The following is an 18,572-nucleotide window of genomic DNA, read 5'->3' on the forward strand; positions in this document are numbered from 1 at the left end:
AGTCACTTTGTAGTCAAAATGCTGACAACAAAGTTAAAGAAAAATCTTAAAAGAAGCAAGAGGAAAAGGACACATTATATACATACAAAATTAAAGCTGACGTCCCATCAGAAACCATGGAGGTCAGAAGAGAGTGGAACAAAACCTCTTAAGTGCCATAAGAAAAACGCTTGCAAGTTAGGATCAGTAACTTACTGATATCTTATCTTACAAAATTAAGGTAAAATGAGACTTTTTTAGATTTTAAAAAAAGCTGAGAATCATCTCTGTAAAGTTCACACTACAAGAAATGTAAAGGAGCAACTGGGTGGCTCAATCGGTTAAGCATCCAATTCTTGATTTCAGCTCAGGTCATGATCTCGTGGTTCATGGGTTCAAACCCCACACTGGGCTCCATACTAACAGTGTGGAACTTACTTGGGATTCTCTCCCTCTCTGTCTACCTGTCTCTTGCTTGCACTCTCTCTCTCTCAAAATAAATAAATAAACTTAAAAAAAAAAAAGAAATGTAAAAAGGTCCTTAAGGTTGATAGAAAGTAATACCAGATCGAGTAAATTAACAACAGAGAAAACAAAAATTTCATCAGGAATAAGAGGGGGTTTCACTAGCAATCCTGCAGGCATAAAGGGTTAATAAAAATAATGAAGAGTTTTGAACAATTTTATGCTAAAAAATACTAACAAGTTAGATAAACAAATTTCTTGAAAAAAACTTATCAAAACTGACATAGGAAGAAATAGAAAATCTGAAAATTTCCATGATTTTTAAAATTGAGTGTGCAACTAAAATCCTTTTATGATTGAAACCTTTTTTCAGTCACAGATGGTTACACTGGTAAATTCTATCAAACTTGCAAGGAAAAAATTATACTGATCATACACAGACTGTTTTAGAGAATAGAAGAGGAAACCATGTCCCAATTTTTAAATTTTTTGGCTACCCTAACCCTAATACCAAAAGCATACAAAGACATTACCAGAAGAGAAAACCACAGACCAATATCCCTCATGAACACAGACACAAACATCCTTAACAAAATAATAGCAAATTCAGCCTAGCATTCTTTGTAAAAAGGATAATACAACATGACCAAAATCTGGGAATTTTTCCCAGGAATGTAAGGTTGTTTTAGTTTTTTAATATCAATCAATATAATTCATCACATTCTCAGAATAAAAGAAAAATCATATGACCATCTCAATAGGTATAGAAAAAGCATTTTACAAAATTTAGTACTTCTTCATGATAAAAAGTCTCAGCATACTAGGAATAACAAAGGAACTTCCTCAACCTGGTAGAGGGAACTTCAAAAAATCTACAGTTAATGATGAAAGATTGGAAATTTCACCTTAAGATGAAGAGCAAGGCAAGGTTGTCTACTCTCACCACTTCTATTCAACGTTGTACTGGAGATCACTATTCACTGGAACAACAGGGCCAAAGAAAACAGGCATAAAGATTGGAAAGTAGAAATTAAAACTATTTAGAACTAATGAGTGAATTTAGCAAGGTCTAGAATACAAAATCAATACACAAATATAAAATATAAATTGTATTTCTATACACTTGCAGCAAACAAATAAAAAATTAAAAATACTGTTTCATAAAAAGGGTCAGAGGGAACATGTTGGGGTATTGGAATCATGTTCGTGATGGTGGTAATACACAGTCTGAAAATAAAGAAAGCAATTCCATTACAAAAGCATGAAAAGAATAACATACATAGGAATAAATTTAACCAAGTAGGCCAAAGACTTGTATGCTGAAAACTACAAAACATTGCTGAAAGAAGTTAAAGTAGACCTCAGTAAGTAGAAAGACATCCCATTTTCATGGATTGTAAGACTTAATGTTGTTACACTGACAGTACTATCTGAAAACAATATGTAGAGTCAATGCAATCCCTATACAAATCCCAATAACATTTTTTTTACAGAAATAGAAAAAAAGCTTAAAATTTAGATGGAATCTTAAGAGTTTCCAAATTGCCAAAATAAACTTGAAAAGAACAAAATTGAAGGACACACTTCTTGACTTCAAATGAAAAGACATTTCCCCCACAAAGATATGCAAATAGCCAACAAGCACATAAAAAGATGCTTAACATCATTAGTCATCAGAGAAATGAAAATCAAGATCACAGTATCACTTCTCACCCACTAAGATAGCTATGATAATTACAAAAAGCAGCAATAGAAAATAAACTCTGTCGGAGAGTATTGAAGAAAAATTGGAATTGTCATGCATGGCTGGTGGGAATTTAAATTATGCAGCCACTGTGGAAAATAGTTTGATGGTTCCTGAAAAAGTTAAACATAGAATTACCAAATGATTCAGCAATTCTCCTTCTAGATATATACCCAAAAGAATTGGGAAAAAAGTATTCAAACAAAAACTTGTACGTGAGTGCTCATAGTTGCACTAGGTGATGAACTATAGGTCCCTCAGCTGATGAATGGAAAACAAAATGTGGTTGATCCGTACATACTATGGGATATTGTTCAGCCATAAAAAGACTGAAGTACTGATACTGATACTGTAGATGGATGAACCTCAAAAACATTATGCTAAGTGAAAGGAGCCAGATACAAAAGGTTACATATTACATGATTCCATTTATGGAAAACATCCAGAATAGGTAAATCCATAGATACAGAAAGTATAGTATAGTATTGTATAGTATAGTATACAGAAAGTATTGCCAGGGGCTGGGAAGAAGAAGAAATAGATACTGCTAATGGATAGAGTTTTAGGTAGGGGATTATGGAAATGTTCTAAAATTACATAGAGGTGGTAGTTGCACAACATTGTGAGTATACTAGAAATCACTGAATGGTTCAATTTTAAAAAGTCTTTATTGTACATATATTCTATCTCAATTTTTTAAGTTCCATGCAAAATGGAATTTTTTTGCACACCAAAAAAGTGAATACTACCCCTATATTAGAATGGCTGAAATCCAGAATGCTGGCAAAGATGAGGAGTAGCAGGAATTATCATTCACTGCTGGTGGGAATGCAAATTGGTACTGTTACTTTGGAAGACAGTTTAACAGTTTCTTACAAAACATGCTACATGATCCAGCAGTCATGCTCTCTGGTATTTACCCAAAGCAGTTGAAAACGTATGTCCACAAAAAACCTGCACGTGGATGTTTATATCAGCTTTATTCATAATTGCCCAAACTTGAAAGCAACCAAGATGACCTTCAGTGGGTAAATAGATAAATAAGCTGTGGTTCATTCAGACAATGCAATATTATTTATTACTAAAAAGAAATGAGTGGGTTAAAAATGAGCCATGGTAAGAAATGGAAGAAACTTAAATGCATATTACTAAGTGAAAGATGCCAATCTGAAAAGGCTTTGTATAACTCCAACTATATGACATTCAGAACATGCAAAACTATGGAGACAGTAAAAAGATGAGAGGTTGCCAGGGGTTTGGGGGAGAGTAGAGATGAATGGGCAGGGCACAGAGGATTTTCAGGGCAGTGAAAATACTCTGTACCCACAGTGAAGGATACGTGTCATTATATGCATTTATACGAGCCCTAACATCATACTCAAAATAATCAGTTCAAGATGAATAATAAATATAAATAGAGAAGGGAAACTGATGGTTCTAAAAGAGAGCATAGGAGAATATCTTCATGACCTTGAGGAAGGCAAAGGTTCCTTAGAATACAACAAACACTAATTGTACAAGAAAAATCGTGATCAAAAAAGGGCATCAAAATAAAAATTCAGCTCACCTAAAGATACCATTCAGAGAACACAAGGAATGAGTAGCCCTGATGATGACTACAGCCGCAGCAGCTTTTGCTTGCTTCCCAACGTCCCCTTCCAAAGGCTTAGAACACATAAAAGAACTTGTGACTCCTATCTATTTCTTCTCTTACTTAGATTGATAAGTTGACAGTTTGTAAAGGATGTGTCTGGCCCTGACCAGTTCAAGGGCTTTCCTGTCTAACACTGGTTTCAGGAGCACAGCGTAGTGATTCGACAAGTTTGTACATAATGCTGTGCTCACAAGTGTAGCTCCCATCTGTCATCTTGCAATGCTATCACAGTACCGTTGACTACATTCCCTATGCTGTACCTTTTACCCCAGTGACTTCTTCATTCCATAACTGAAAGCCTGTATCCCCCACTCCCCTCCATCCATTTTGCCCCCCCCCCACCATCCTCCCCTCTGGCAACCATCAGTTCATTTTCTGTATTTATGGATCTATTTCTGCTACTTGTTTTGTTTTTTAGATTCCACATATAAGTGAAATCATATGGCATTTGTCTTTCTCTCTCTGACTTATTTCACTTAACATAATACTTCTGGGTCCATCCATGTTGTCGCAAATGGCAAAATCTCATCCTTTTTCATGATTGAGTGATAGTCCATCATATATATGCCACATCTTCTCTATTCATTCATCTATGTATGGACACTTGGATAGCTTCTGTACATGGACTATTTATTGTAAATGATAGTGCAATAAACATAGAAGTGCATATATTTTTTCAAATTAATGTTTTTGTTTTCTTTGGGTAAATACCCAGTAGTGGAATTACTCGATCATGTGCTATTTCTATTGTTAATTTTTTAAGGACCCTCCATACTGTTTTCCACAGTGGCTGTACCAATATACATTCCCACCAGCAGTGTGTGAGGGTTCCTTTTTCTCCACTTCCTCGTCCACCCTTGTTATTTCTTGTTTTTTTGATTCTAGCTATTCTCAACCTTGTTTTTAGTATGCAGTTGGTAGACAGTATGCCTGGGTGGCTCAGTAGGTTAAGTGTCCAACTTTGGCTCCAGTCATGATCTCGCAGTCTGTGAGTTCGAGACCCACATCAGGCTCTGTGCTGCTGGCTTGGAGCCTGGAGACTGCTTGGGATTCTGTGTCTCCCTTCCTTTCTGCCCCTCTCCTGCTTGTGTTCTGTCTCTCTGTGTCTCAAAAATAAATAAACATTAAAAAAAATTTTTTTTAAATATTCAATTGGTAGCCAAGTTACAGGCGCAAAAGTCCTTCTTAAGAATCACATTTTGAATATCATAATGAAACTGACAGTTCTGAAACTGCCCGCATACCTCAGCTTGCTCAAGAAGCATCTTCTGTAAAGTTTTATACTGTGACTACTAAGGCACCTCATACATGTAGCACCTCACAAAATTGTTTTACATGGAATTTCACATAAGCTGCACAATATTCAGGGATTATTACCTTCATTTTCAGATGAGCACATTAAGATTTCTGAACATTCTTGGGACGCCTGGGTGGCTCAGTCGGTTAAGCATCCAACTTTGTTTGTGAGATCAGGTCATGATCTCACAGTCCGTGAGTTCGAGTCCCGCGTTGGGCTCTGGGTTCACAGCTCAGAGCCTGGAGCCTGCTTCGGATTCTGTGTCTCCCTCTCACTCTGCCCCTCCCCTGCTCACACTCTGTCTCTCTTTCTCTCTCTCCGTCCCTCAAAAATGAATAAACGTTAAAAAAAATTAAAAAATAAAAAAGATTTCTGACCATTCTTGAAACCTACCCTAGCAAGTAAAGGCCTGGAGCTTAAACCCAGATCTCAGCCTCCAAATCCAGCACTTCCCACTTCATTGTCAGGCCTGGCTATAAAATGATGTTGAAATTATTATCAGTCAGTAATTCTGCTTTGTCAGCATGGGGATGAGTCCATGTGCAGAGAATGTTTCGCAGAATTTACAGCAGAGTGGCAAAAACAATCGGACATCACAGCATGACCGTGTGCAGTGTGCGTTGCCAACGTGGAGCTCACAGGGGCTCTAGGAAACCTCAGATGTTGCTTTATGGGGAAAAGCAGCACTAGACATCCAAATAGGAGCAGACCAGCCAGGTTTGCTTAAACTGTGGATCACTAGTCACCAGGAGAGCGGAACTGAGCAAACTGTCTAAAGAGAGAATCTCCTCAGGCCACCGCTCTGGGTGGGGGGTTGCTCAGAAATGAGCTTTAAGATATTGCAGTCACTCATTTGCGCTGCAGCTTTTTGACTGGCTGATTGTTCTGAGCCTTCTAATTCTTGTTTCATATTGAAATGCCAAAGCCATTGCTAACTAAATGAGACAGACTGTGAGGAGCATTTGACAAAGGATGGGGCGTCCAGAGGACTCATTGAAAGTCACGCTGGCAGCCTTCCTGGTTTTCTGTCCTGACTCCTACACTGGGGAAGAGTACGTGCTGCACAGGGAAGAACAGGAAACCAGGAAGAAGCTGACAAAGGGTAAAAAATAGGGGGACAGGACTGAGGTGTGAAGAAGCCCAGAAGCAAGAGAGCTGGAGAGATAGATGCTAGTATTTCAGAGGTGGGGCAGGTACACGTGACGGGGCTTGTGGTGTGTCTGTCAGTGTTTCAAAGGCATTTGCCAGCCTGTTTGTTTTCCATCCAACAGAAAGTGTTCCACAACTTAATTCCACGATAGTAGAATGATGTCTTATGTGCCACACAGGCAAATGAAGGCACTAGTATTTGAGATATTTCTACAAAGGACAACAAAAGCTTCTCCCCACTTCCCTTTGATAATCTCTCTCATCTTCTCAAATCCTACCGTTCCCCATAAAACAACAGCACAAGAAACACATGATGGATGAAATCAGAGTAACATGTATTTACAGCCTCTATTATTTACAGTAACACAAATTACTCCAGGAAACAATGTGCCAGACTTTGCATGTACACAATAAGTTGAGGAATCTGCTTATTTGGTTTTGTTGCATCTAGCTATTCCTGGAAATTAGTGCTTCATTACCACAATTCCTACAAGGTAGAATATGGTGGAGTCGGTGAGCATTCTGGGTCCTTTCCAAAAATGCTTTGTAGGGAAGTTCTGCAAATAATATTACTACTTCAGGGAGAAACAATTTTGGCAAAAATTTCCTTTTTTCAAGTCATACCAAGTAACATATTACTCTTTGTGGTTTCTTTTTTTTAAGTTTATTTATTTTTGAGAGAGAGACAGACTGTGAGCTGGGAAGGGGCAGAGAGAGAGGGGGACACAGAATCCGAAGCAGGCTCCAGGCTCTGAGCTGTTAGCACAGAGCCCGACATGGGGCTCGAGCCCACAAGCTGTGCGATCATGGCCTGAGCAGAAGTCAGACGCTTAACCAACTGAGCCACCCAGGCACCCCAAAAACATATTACTCTTTGAATTAGAAACAAATAAAACCATAATTTTTTTTTCATCTGCATCTTTTTTTTTTCAAGTTAGTTAACATACATACAGTGTAGTCTTCGCTTCAGGGATAGAACCCAGTGATTCATCTCTTACATATGACACTCAGTGCTCATCCCAACAAGTGCCCTCCTTAATGCCCATCACCCATTTAGCCCACCGACCCCCACTCCCAGAAACCCTCAGTTTGTTTTCATGGTTTACCTCCCTCTATGTTTTTATCTTATTTTTCCTTCCCTTCCCCTGTTCATCTGTCGATTTTGTCAAATTCCACATATGAGTGATATCATATGATATCTTTCTCTGGCTGACTTATTTCCTTAGCATCATACCCTCCAGTTCCATCCACATTGTTGCAAATGGCAAGATTTCATTCTTTTTCATCACCAAGTAGTATTCCATTGTATATATAAACCACATCTTCTTTATCCATTCATCACTCGATGGAAATTTGCACTCTTTCCATAATTTGGCTCTTTCAAACCAGAATTTTTAAAGTAAATTGATCATGGATTGTATAGTACATATTTGAAACAGCAGTAAAGAAGACTGAAGTGGGTAGGTTTCACTTAGGAACTAGCTGATACTTTCTCATGCCTATAGTTTGAAAGGCAGCATTGAGGATCCATGCATAAAATCATCTTCAGTGACATGTGGTCCAGCAGCTGCTGTCCCATTGGGGGTTTTAGGATGACGTTTGTAAAAAGCTTTATTTTTAAAATAAACTTTTAATTCCAGGACAGTTTTACATGTACAGAAAATTGCAAAGATAAAGAGTAGCCACATAAACCTACATGCAGTTTCCTTGATTATTAACTTCTTATGTTAACATGGTATATTTCCTAGAATTAATGAACCAATGTTGATACATTATTTTTAATTAAAGCCCATACCTTCTTCAGATTTCCTTAGTTTTTGCTTAATGCCCTTTTTCTGTTTCAGGATCCCACTTAGGATACCATGTTACATTTAGTCATCCTGTCTTCTTAGGCCCCTCTCCACTGTGATGCTTCCTCAGACTTTTCTGGTTTTTGATGACCTGGACCATTGTGAGGAGTGCTGGTAAGTTGTTTTGTAGAACATCACTCAATTGGGATTTGTCTGAGGTTTTTCTCATAAATGGACTGAGCTTGTTAGATTTTGGAAGAAAGACCACAGAGGTGAAGCACTATTTTCATCACGTCTTATCAAGAGCATGTGCCATCACTGTGATTTACCACGGTGGAAGTTAATAGGATGATGTTGCCTCACTGGGGAAGTGGAGAGCTCCCTGAAGGCTAGGCCAGAACCCCAGTCCCCATGTGTGTATAGAAGAGGTAGTTGGGGAGGGGCCTGAACTCCAGACTCCACGACAGAATTAAGAATTGGAGAAACCTGATGAGGCAGGCACCTATTACCTCCCAGGAATCCCCGGTGATTTACTCTGTTGAGTGACAAAATTTCTTCCAAGGTGGGAGCAGGTGTCTGTGCCCAGTCCCACCTGGATGCCCAGGAAGGGTTTTGACTGTGCTGCAAGGAAGCCCGGTTATTGGGAGAGGGAGGTTCAGGGGATGGGGGTGGGGGTTGGTGGTTCAGGTGGGAGTCATTTATGAACAAGGATATTTGCTTAGCAGGCAGAGGCTATGTTTAAAATGTGAGCCCACTTAAAGGAGCATCCTAAGTAAATCAAGGCACAAGCATCAAACAGATATGCCACAAATCAGTCTGGTAGGAGAAACGTGCCTGAGGTTTGAGTCCACGGGTTGGGAGCTACAGAGCATAGAGCACCCAGGCCACCCTGAAAAGGAGTCAGCAGAGCTACGGAAGGCAGGGCTCTGGAAGGCAGGAGCTATGTAGTGAAGCTGTCTGTACAAGGCACTGGATGTAGCCATACCTCCTTCCCAATCTCCCCTGTGCCGTTGTGGTGCAGGGTTAGCATTTCCACTCCTCTCTTTGCTGACACCCAAGGACTCTGCTTGGCATGCAGGCCAGAATTCTCTCAGGCTGTGGGTTTCCACATATGCTCCTGCATGGAAAGTCCCCAGTCTGCTCCAGGATGTCCTCTGCAGTGCCCCATCCTGTCTTCCTTATCGCAGCTGCAGGCAGCCCGCACCACATCCCGCCTGCCTGAGTCACACTCCAGGCCACAGGCTGCCTTTCCTCCAGCTTGGCCTAGGGACCAGCCACTGTCCATTCCATTTGTGGCTTGTCCCTTTATTCTTCAAAAATACTACAAATTTATTTTTACTGCCTACATGAAATGGCTATTTATTATCCAAAGAAAATTTTCCATACTTAAGTTGTCCCCTTTCCTTTTCTACCCTCCTGCTTAAGATCTAGCCTATCCCATCCCTACTGGGCCTCACTAATCACAACATTATTTTTCTTTTCTATTTAAAAATTTCTTTTTTAACACTTATTTATTTTTGAGAGACAGAGTGAGACAGAGCACAAGCAGGGGAAGAGGGGCAGAGAGAGAAGGAGACACAGAATCTGAAGCAGGCTCCAGGCTCTGAGCAAGTGTTCAGCACAGAGCCCGACACGGGGCTTGAACCCACGAACTGCGAGATCATGACCTGAGCCAAAGTCAGTCACCTAACCGACTGAGCCACCTAGATGCCCCAATTACAACATTATTTGTATACTTCCTTTTCCCTAGTTTTCCTTGACAGTTACAACTGTCAAAAGTCTAGTGTGTCCTTTTAGGGTTGGTCCATGCACTTCCTAACCACCAATCAGTGCACTCCTAACCTACTCCTTATCAGTGTCTTACCTCCTTGGCCACCTTACTAACCCTCCTATGACAGCAGGCTTCCATTCATCACATGAATGTGTGAATGCATGAAAACGAACAAGGTTAATAATACCAAGTGTCTAAACCAGGTGATTTTTAATTTGTTGAATTGACCAGAAATTTTGAGACCAGATGGATCTTATTTATCTTAAATTATTGCCAGGCCCCTGGAATCATGTCACATTGTATTTCAAGTTTAAAATACTTATAGGACATAATCTGGGGCTGAGTTTTGTGCCAATTACTAGATTCTAGAGAGGCAAAAAGAATGCCAATGGTTTTAGAAAGTTTATGGGAGGAAAACTTAAAATTAAAAACATTCTCAAAAATCAGAAAAATATCTCATGAACTATAAAAAAATTTCCTCATGGCCATTGACATTTTACCCAGGAATGACGGTAATACTGCCTCCTCTCCCCACAGCATAACTTAAGTCAATGTGGATTTATTCCAAGCACTCTTAAGAACTATTCTATAAATATGGAATGCCCATTATGCATCAGACAAGAGTACTAGTAATTTCTAGTCATTTCCCCCCGTGAAAAGGAAATAATCCCTGGTTTATTCACTTTTACTGGCCCTACCGTGGGCCAGACACTGCTCAGCGTCAGACGTCCTGCCCTTGAAGACCTCAGCCTGGTGACTGTGCCAGGCAACAAACACAGAGCCTGTGCACTTTGGATTCTGGGACAGGGAAGACATGGGGAAGCTTTCTGGCAGAGCTAACTACTAGGCTAAGTGCTGAGGGATAAGAGAGCTCTCCAAGCAATACGAGACAGGGAATGAACTTGCCACGTTGTGGGAAATGAATGTTGTGTTCAATGCAACTTATGTGAAAGGAGACATTCGGCCAGGAGTACTTCTGGGTATGAAAAAGCCCTCCTCCACATCCAGGACGTGGCCCTGTGAAGCTAGATGCAAAGTCTCAGTCCCTTCATCAGGATCTGCTCTCCAGCAAGCGGCAAGGCTTGCTGAATGGGGATTCCAGAGAAGCCAGGCACATTCTCCTAGACACCTTTCTTCTTCCCAGCTGCCTCATGGCCAGCTTGGACCATGACACCTATGCAGCCGTGGGCACACTGTCCAACATCCCTGTGCCTTAGTTTCCTTCCTGGTTAAAGTGGGAGCATGAAGCTGCCCTATTGGAAGCTGTTTCTTTGGGTTCTTCTGTCAGCTCTTGTAAAATGCAAATACTGCTGGGCAGAGCACCTGAGTTAATGCTGGCCTCAGCATCATGTCTCTCTGGTAGCAAGAGAGCATTTGCCTGTACTGGTGGGGGGTGCGTGGACAGAATGGGATTGGGCCCCTCCTTATAGAAGGGACTTGCACAGCGAAAGGTGCAGGGCTCCTGGAGAGGGAGGGAGAGGCACTAGAGCCTTTCTTATGGCCCTGCCGGTCCCCATTTACTCTGATTTAAAAGACAAAACAAAAACTATAGTTTCTGGAATGATGATGGGTCACAGCCATAAATAGAAGACATCTTACCACTTATTGCTCCCACCCTCCCTCCCTTAATTTAAGCAATGACTCATAAGGCAACAAAATAAAAGTTTAAATAAAAATCACATCTGGCAAAGCCAATTGAGCATTTTTTGTCTAGCTGTTGGTTTTCACTCAAACGTTTATAAACCATGTAAGATGAACAAGTCTCACTGTTAGGTGTGGTAATACCAACAAAAGCTAGTTTAAATTAAATGTGTCCACCCTTTAGGGAAAGTGCATTGGCCAGGATTCTCTAGAGACAGAGCCAGTAGAACGTGCGTATATATGGAGAGAAAGGGATTTATTTTAAGGAATTTGACTCACATGATTATGGGGCTGGCAAGTCTGAAATTTGAATGGCAGGCCAGCAGGCTAGAGATCCAGGGTAGAGTTGATAACTGAGTCCAAAGGCAGCCTTGAGGTAGAATTCTCTCCTCTTGGGTGGTCCTCAGTCTTTTACGGCCTTCAACTGATTAGATGAGGCCCGCTCATGTTATGAGGAATAATATACTTTATCCCAAGTCTACTGGTTTAAATAATAATGTCATCTAAAAAATACCCTCACAGCAAATCTAGACTAGTGTTTGACTGGATGCCTGGGTACGGTGGCCTAGCCAGGTTGCACATAAAATTAACCATCTCAGAATATTAATTACATGAGAATGTACACTTATGTGGTGTTCTCATGTTACATCCAGGCAGGGTCCGTGTGCTCCTTCTTGCTGTCCTCAGGTGGCTCCACACCAACCTTCTCCTGCCAGAGGAAGCAGGGGCTGAAAGGAACCCTGTATGTGGGTGGAGGGGGCCTGTGGGAGCCTGGCTCACTGCCCTCTCTGCCTCCTAGGAGCTGTGCAGTTACGCTCCTTGAATTTCAGGTCCCTCAGGTATGAGGTGGATATGCTGCTGTACCTGCCTCGTAGGACTGCCATGGGCATTGAATGAAAATAACAGGGAGTGGGGGTGTGCTCTATATTCCATTAGGTGTGGTCATTGTGCAGTCAGAAGGAGTTAACGCACCCCGACATAGAGCAGGATGGAGAGGGTCTCGTGTCCTCATGGGTGGGGGCTCCTGAGGGACCGAGGAAGTCTGGGAAGGAGGGTCCCGCCTCAGGGATGAGCCCGAGTTCCATGGGAAAGTACATACTCCCAACCCGGAGCTCCTAAATTGATTTGTTTACTCTTTTAACATTACTATGTGCTCTTCCCCAAAATTCCAGGATTTCAGAGTAGAAAGTATAAGGGTCCCCTTCTTCATAACTCCTACCCCAAATCCACTCCCTTCTCCAAAGGAGACTATTCACTCCTTGTCATGAATCTTTTCACATCCTTTCTTATTGATGTTTTTGGTTACTACAAAAGTGGGGTGCATCTACGATTTTGTGATTTTTGTATTCACTTAGCAAACTACCATTTGTGGTTTTCATATCTAAATCTGACTTTTTGTATATTGTGGGTTTTTTTCTATTAGAGAAAAAAGATAAAGAAGGAAAATACATAAAAGGCTTCTTGCAGTTAAAGATGAACCTTACCATAGGCCTAGGAAATCAGCTTTCTGACAGAGAACATCCACACTGTTCAGCCACCTTCTCTGAGAAGGGCCCTGGCCCAGGCGGTGCTACTATGAGGGCTTGGCCTTGCTGTCCCAGGCCCGTCCGTGCACCCATGAGTCCCCATGTGTACATTTCATTCCTAGAGTGTTGTCTTGCCTTTCTCTTATGCTCCTGTGACCACGTTTCCCTCTGAGGCGGAGCCAAAGCTGTTGGCCCCCTGCCACTCCAGAAGCAAAGAGACAGCGGCATCAAATTTGAGGAAAAATGGTAATGAGTGGCACAATACTTAGGTTATGTTTCTTTGCAGAACTTTCCAGACAAGCAAGCAAGGAGTTTGAGGGAATAGTGCTAATGTATACTTTTGGGACACCTCATTTTCAAGGTCTGATACTGTCTCTAAAAGGGACTTTTTCTTTGAAAAGACCAGAAACTGTCATCTTTATCTCTAGTTAGCAGTTTCCTCCACAGTTGTTATTAGGGGAGATATCAGTCACCAAGTCCTTGTTAGGATCTCGGGGAAAAAAAGCCCTTGCAGTATTCCGTATCACAAAGCCCCAGGCCATGCCCTTCTGCATCCACACTGGAAAGATCCAAGGCTCTGAGGCCCCCGGGCTGGTGGAGGTGACTCATCTTTCTGACCCTGAGTGGAAGACAGTGGCATGTTTGGTGCACACGGTGTGCCTGTCAGCAGTCAGCATCCTGTTGGCCAGGAAAACACTACCTCTTCCTGGGAAGGGCTTTGTGTGCAGCTGAGACAGAAGCACCAGTGGACAGAGGCCACTGAGTCATAGAAGAAAACCTGGCTGAATCCAGGGGTTCTGTGTTTGCCGTGGGAAGAAAGCTGCCCCATTTTCACACCCCATCCTGCCACCAAAACAAGTAGACAACTTACCCCTTTTCTGTGTTTAAGGATTTTATGGTCCATTAGTACAGGGAGACTATGGTAGCACACATGTGAATACCAAGGGAGGCGTAAAGCAGTAATTATTCTGAAGAGCCCCAGTGGGTACTTTCTGTCGGCCCCTCCTTTCCCTGTTACTCTGACGGAGCTCGTTCATCAGAGTCCTCTACTATCCACCCCCATGACTCTTCTCTTCCCCTGGCCTCAGTCACAGATGGCTTATTGACTTAGCTAGCTATTTACTCAGTCCCTTGCACCATAAAAAAAAATTGAGCCAGCTTATAAAAATACACAGAATAGAAGATGGAATAAATGACCAAGATAAGCAATGAAGAAGACAAGGAAACAGTCGATAGAGCCAGCAGGAATATGAGGACACAGAAGTGTCTATCATATGATGTTCAGTTACTAGAAGTGGGCTGCAAATATGGATCTAAGAGTCTGAGGAGCCAAAGAAAAGAGAAAAAGTAATCAGGCAGAAGGAGTACATCGGTGAGTTAGGAAAAGATCCCCCTTTCTAAAGCAGAGCCGGGAGGGAGATGAGTGATCACAGTTCACACATGCCAGGCACATGGGCCAGAAACTGAGTTAAATGCTCTTCTGACATTTTCTCCTTCGATGCTGGCAACTGTGGGGTAGATACTATTGTGATGCTCATTTTACAGATTAGAACATGAAGAATTTGGGAGTAAGTTAGTAATTTGCCCAAAACCAGAGAGTTAGTTAGTTATAGAAGAGATTCAAACCCAGGCTGTCAGGCTCTGTGTGTGGGGGCCAAACCAGGAAGTTCACCCTTCAGGGCAGTGGGGGAGCCCCAGGGAGAGATTTCTGTATCAGATGCAGTAGCGATTTTTGTAGGGCTGTGTCTCTTTACCACTTTCAATGCAGTTCCTTAATACAGGCACAAAAACATAAGTGCAATTGAAATTCCGTGAAAGGAATTCCTTGAACCATAGCTGTCCATGTGCTTAGTTCTTTGATGATCTAATTTCTTTATCTGTGTACACGTATAAATATTATAGATCCTATTGGGAAGTAGATCAGTTGCTCTAATGCATCCCAAACCCACTCTAGTACAAATTATTTATACACCAGGAGAAACTTGAAGCTGATGTCTTTGGCCCCACTACTCCCGAGCCTACCTCAGGAGCTGCTCTTCCAGCATGTTGGGATGCCGGAGTGCACTGAAGGGCAACTTCACCTGCCTTGTGGCTCTTTCCTTCCAGCATGTTCTTCATGGAATGCGTTAGGAATTGGGTATTCCCTCTGTTCAGGACCTCATACCACTCAGGCAGCAGTTCTCAAACTTCCAACGGCCACAAGTCACGTCAAGCCAATGCAGACCACCAGTGTTAGGTAAACATTTATTTTAATTTTTAGTTTTAAAAATATCATATTCTTTTAAAAAAGCATTTTATTATAGAGAAATCCAAACACATATGAAAGCAGAATAGTATAATGAACGTCTGTGTACCCATCACTCAGCTTCAACAGTTGTTGACTCCCGGCCAGTCTTGTTTCAGCACCACCCCCATCCACTTCCTCTCTCCCATACTGTCCTGCAGCCAATCCCAGAGATCATATCACTCCATCCACTCCATCCATAAATATTTCAGTATGTGTCTCTAAAAGATACAAATTCTTTCCTTTAACATTATAAGACCATTATTCATAAGAGTTCCCAAATATCATCAAATATCAAATTTCCAATGATCTCAAAAATGTTTTAAGTCTTTTTGTTTGAATCAGTATCTAAATAAGGCCTACACATTCCTATCTGATAGAAGAGGATTAAAAAAAAATTTTTTTTTTTTTTTACCCAAATGTAGTTATTAGGTCTATAGATTGCCATCGGCCATGTTAGTAAGTTTCAAATGATGTAAACGTAGAAACATATATTTTTAGACTTTTCTCAAAACACAATGGTATAATCTTATATGCCAATGACTGACATGTAAAGTAACACAATCTCTTCCAGCTTAATTTAATTACAAACTATGGACCTGCTTCTTTTTAATGAAGTTAGCTTTCCAGATTTGTACTTAATGCTTTTATGTATTTAATCAAGTTGATGTCAAATACCCAAATATTTGGTTTGTACCTATATGGTCTTTGTTTACTGTGTTCTCTATTTATTTATTTGTTTGTTTGTTTATTTATTTACATGTAGTAAATTTTTTTTTAATATGAAGTTATTGTCAAATTGGTTTCCATACAACACCCAGTGCTCATCCCAACAGGTGCCCTCCTCAATGCCCATCACCCACCCTCCCTCCCCTCCACTCCCCCCCCCCCCCCCATCAATCCTCAGTTTGTTCTCAGTTTTTAAGGGTCTCTTATGCTTTGGCTCCCTCCCTCTCTAACCTTTTTTTTCCTTCCCCTCCCCCACGGTCTTCTGTTAAGTTTCTCAGGATCCACATAAGAGTGAAAACATATGGTGTCTGTCTTTCTCTGTATGACTTATTTCACTTAGTATAACACTCTCCAGTTCCATCCATGTTGCTACAAAAGGCCAGATTTCATTCTTTCTCATTACCACATAGTATTCCATTGTGTATATAAACCACAATTTCTTTATCCATTCATCAGTTGATGGGCATTTAGTCTGTTTCCATAATTTGGCTACTGTTGAATGTTTATTTATTTTTGAGAGAGAGAGAGTGTGTAAGTAGGGGAGGGACAGAGAGAAAGGGAGACACAGAATCTGAAGCAGGTTCCAGGTGCTGAGCTGTCAGCACAGAGCCCAACGGGAGGCTCAAACTCACAAACCAGGTCAGATCATGACCTGAGCCGAAGTCGGACACCCAACCGACTAAGCCACCCAGGTGCCCCCCAGTAGAAGAGTATTTTAAATAACACTCATAATCTCATGCATTTGGAAGAGGACATCATTCCCAGTCTCTTCCCAAGGCTCCTGCCCTGTTTGTTCTGTCCTATTTGGTTAGGTTCTTTACTCCCTACTCCACCCATTTTTTTCCTTACCCTTTATTTTTACTAAGTTAGGCACTCCCAACTCAGTTATAGCTCACTGGAAGCAGGATCAAGAGTCTGATGTCTCTTTCCAATGGCCATGGATTCAGAAATGAGAGATTTCCCACCAAAAACACTTTTGGCCCAATTATAAAACAAAATTCAAAATCCAGACGGATGTATCCTTTAACTTCAGAGATGGGGGCAAAATAGGTCCCTCTCATCCACATGGGCTTTGGAGATTACTTGTCCAACATTACAAGAGGGTCTAATCTATGTGTGATAATAGATTGTTCTCCTCCTCTTAAAGTGAAGATAAGTTATCAGACAGATATTGGGAAAGAGTCAAACTCTATTCTGAGCAGACTGGACCTCAGTTTGGTCTTATGAAAACAATCTGATTTCTCAGCTAATGTTTTTCTTTTTTCTTTTCTTTTCTTTTTTTTTTTTTTTTTTAAGGGGCTGAGTGTATCCTTTGGACATTAGAGGCCAATGACAGAATTGACAAGGTACCTGAGACAAATTGGACATACCGTGATGGGCAAAGTCAAGTTCTCATCCGAAGTTGAGGAAGGGCCCTCCGCTAGCAGAGGGGAAAGCAGTGGGGTGGAGATTAGACCATTGGAAAGAGAGTTGGGAGGACAGTGAAAATGTCCAGGCAGGAGGTGATGTATTCCTGAAGTTGGGTGGGAAAAGGACTAAACAGAAGAGGAAGGATCAGTGTGAGCAAAGAGGGGACATGGGGACATGGGGACTGATTAAACATGAGAAGAGGGAAGAAGGAGGAATCTCCAATGTGCTGGGATGCTGCATGAAATGGAATCCTAACCACCCCCCGCCCCCTGCCACACACACATTTCCAAACTGCCCATGGCTCTGTAGTGCAAGAGGCAGCTGATCTGTGGATTAGAAAACATACCCCATGTGCAATATTCACTTTGTAGTTAGAACAAAGGTTCTTGACATGGCTGCACATTAGTATCATCTGGGGAGTTTGAAATTATTGTGCCCAGGCCCCAGCTCAGGCCAGCTGAATCAGAGTCCCTGGGTATTTTCATACCTCTCCCCACCTTCCCCTGCAACAGAGGTAAGGCTAATGCGCAGCCAGGGCTGGGAACCTCTGGGTTGGGAGACGCAGCACGAAACTACCTGCCTGGACTCCTTATTGGAAGTGTCCACAGCTTGAAGCTTACTTTGGCTCAGCTTGGACCCCTGTTGCTTGGAGTGAGAGAAATGACCTGACCTGTGGGACTCAGCCCTCTGTGCAGAGGTCGGCAGGGAAAGCCTGGAAGGGAAACAGGAAAGGAAGCCAGGCGTATGGCACACGTGCTTCCCTCTGCCTGTGGAAGGAGGCAGCTGTCACACTTCTACATGTCACGTTCACCCAGGGACATTTGTCAGATGCAGATGCCTGGGTCTCACTCCCTCCTTGGGTCAGGAGTCTAGGGTACGGCCCAGGAATCTGCATCTTAATGGGTCCCAGGTGACAGTGACAGAGGGTTCACCGCACATGTGTGCACGTGCACACCCCCCAAAAACCCTGAGAGGCCTGCAGGAGCAATGGTCTGTGGGCCCCTGTGATGGACGCGTACAGGCAGAGATTCTCCTTCACCCTGGACCCCGGTCCAGGAGATTCTGAACAGTTAGGACTGAGGTAGTGCCCAGCAATGTAAGTGTTAGAAACGATTAGAACTTCCATTTCTAAA

The 18,572-nt window shown here is 41.9% G+C and overlaps 1 long non-coding RNA gene across 1 annotated transcript in view; it reads left to right on the forward strand.

Moving 5' to 3' along the window:
* Positions 1 to 18,572, forward strand: part of LOC122202990 — a 140,965-nt gene that overhangs the window by 49,224 nt on the left and 73,169 nt on the right. Inside the window, exons 3-5 of the long non-coding RNA XR_006195007.1 lie at positions 8,133 to 8,252; positions 15,123 to 15,252; positions 17,326 to 17,375. This is a non-coding gene — a long non-coding RNA (uncharacterized LOC122202990). The remainder of the gene's footprint in view (positions 1 to 8,132; positions 8,253 to 15,122; positions 15,253 to 17,325; positions 17,376 to 18,572) is intronic.

Source organism: Panthera leo, chromosome D3 (assembly GCF_018350215.1).
Source record: "Panthera leo isolate Ple1 chromosome D3, P.leo_Ple1_pat1.1, whole genome shotgun sequence".
Taxonomy (NCBI): Eukaryota; Metazoa; Chordata; class Mammalia; order Carnivora; family Felidae; genus Panthera; species Panthera leo.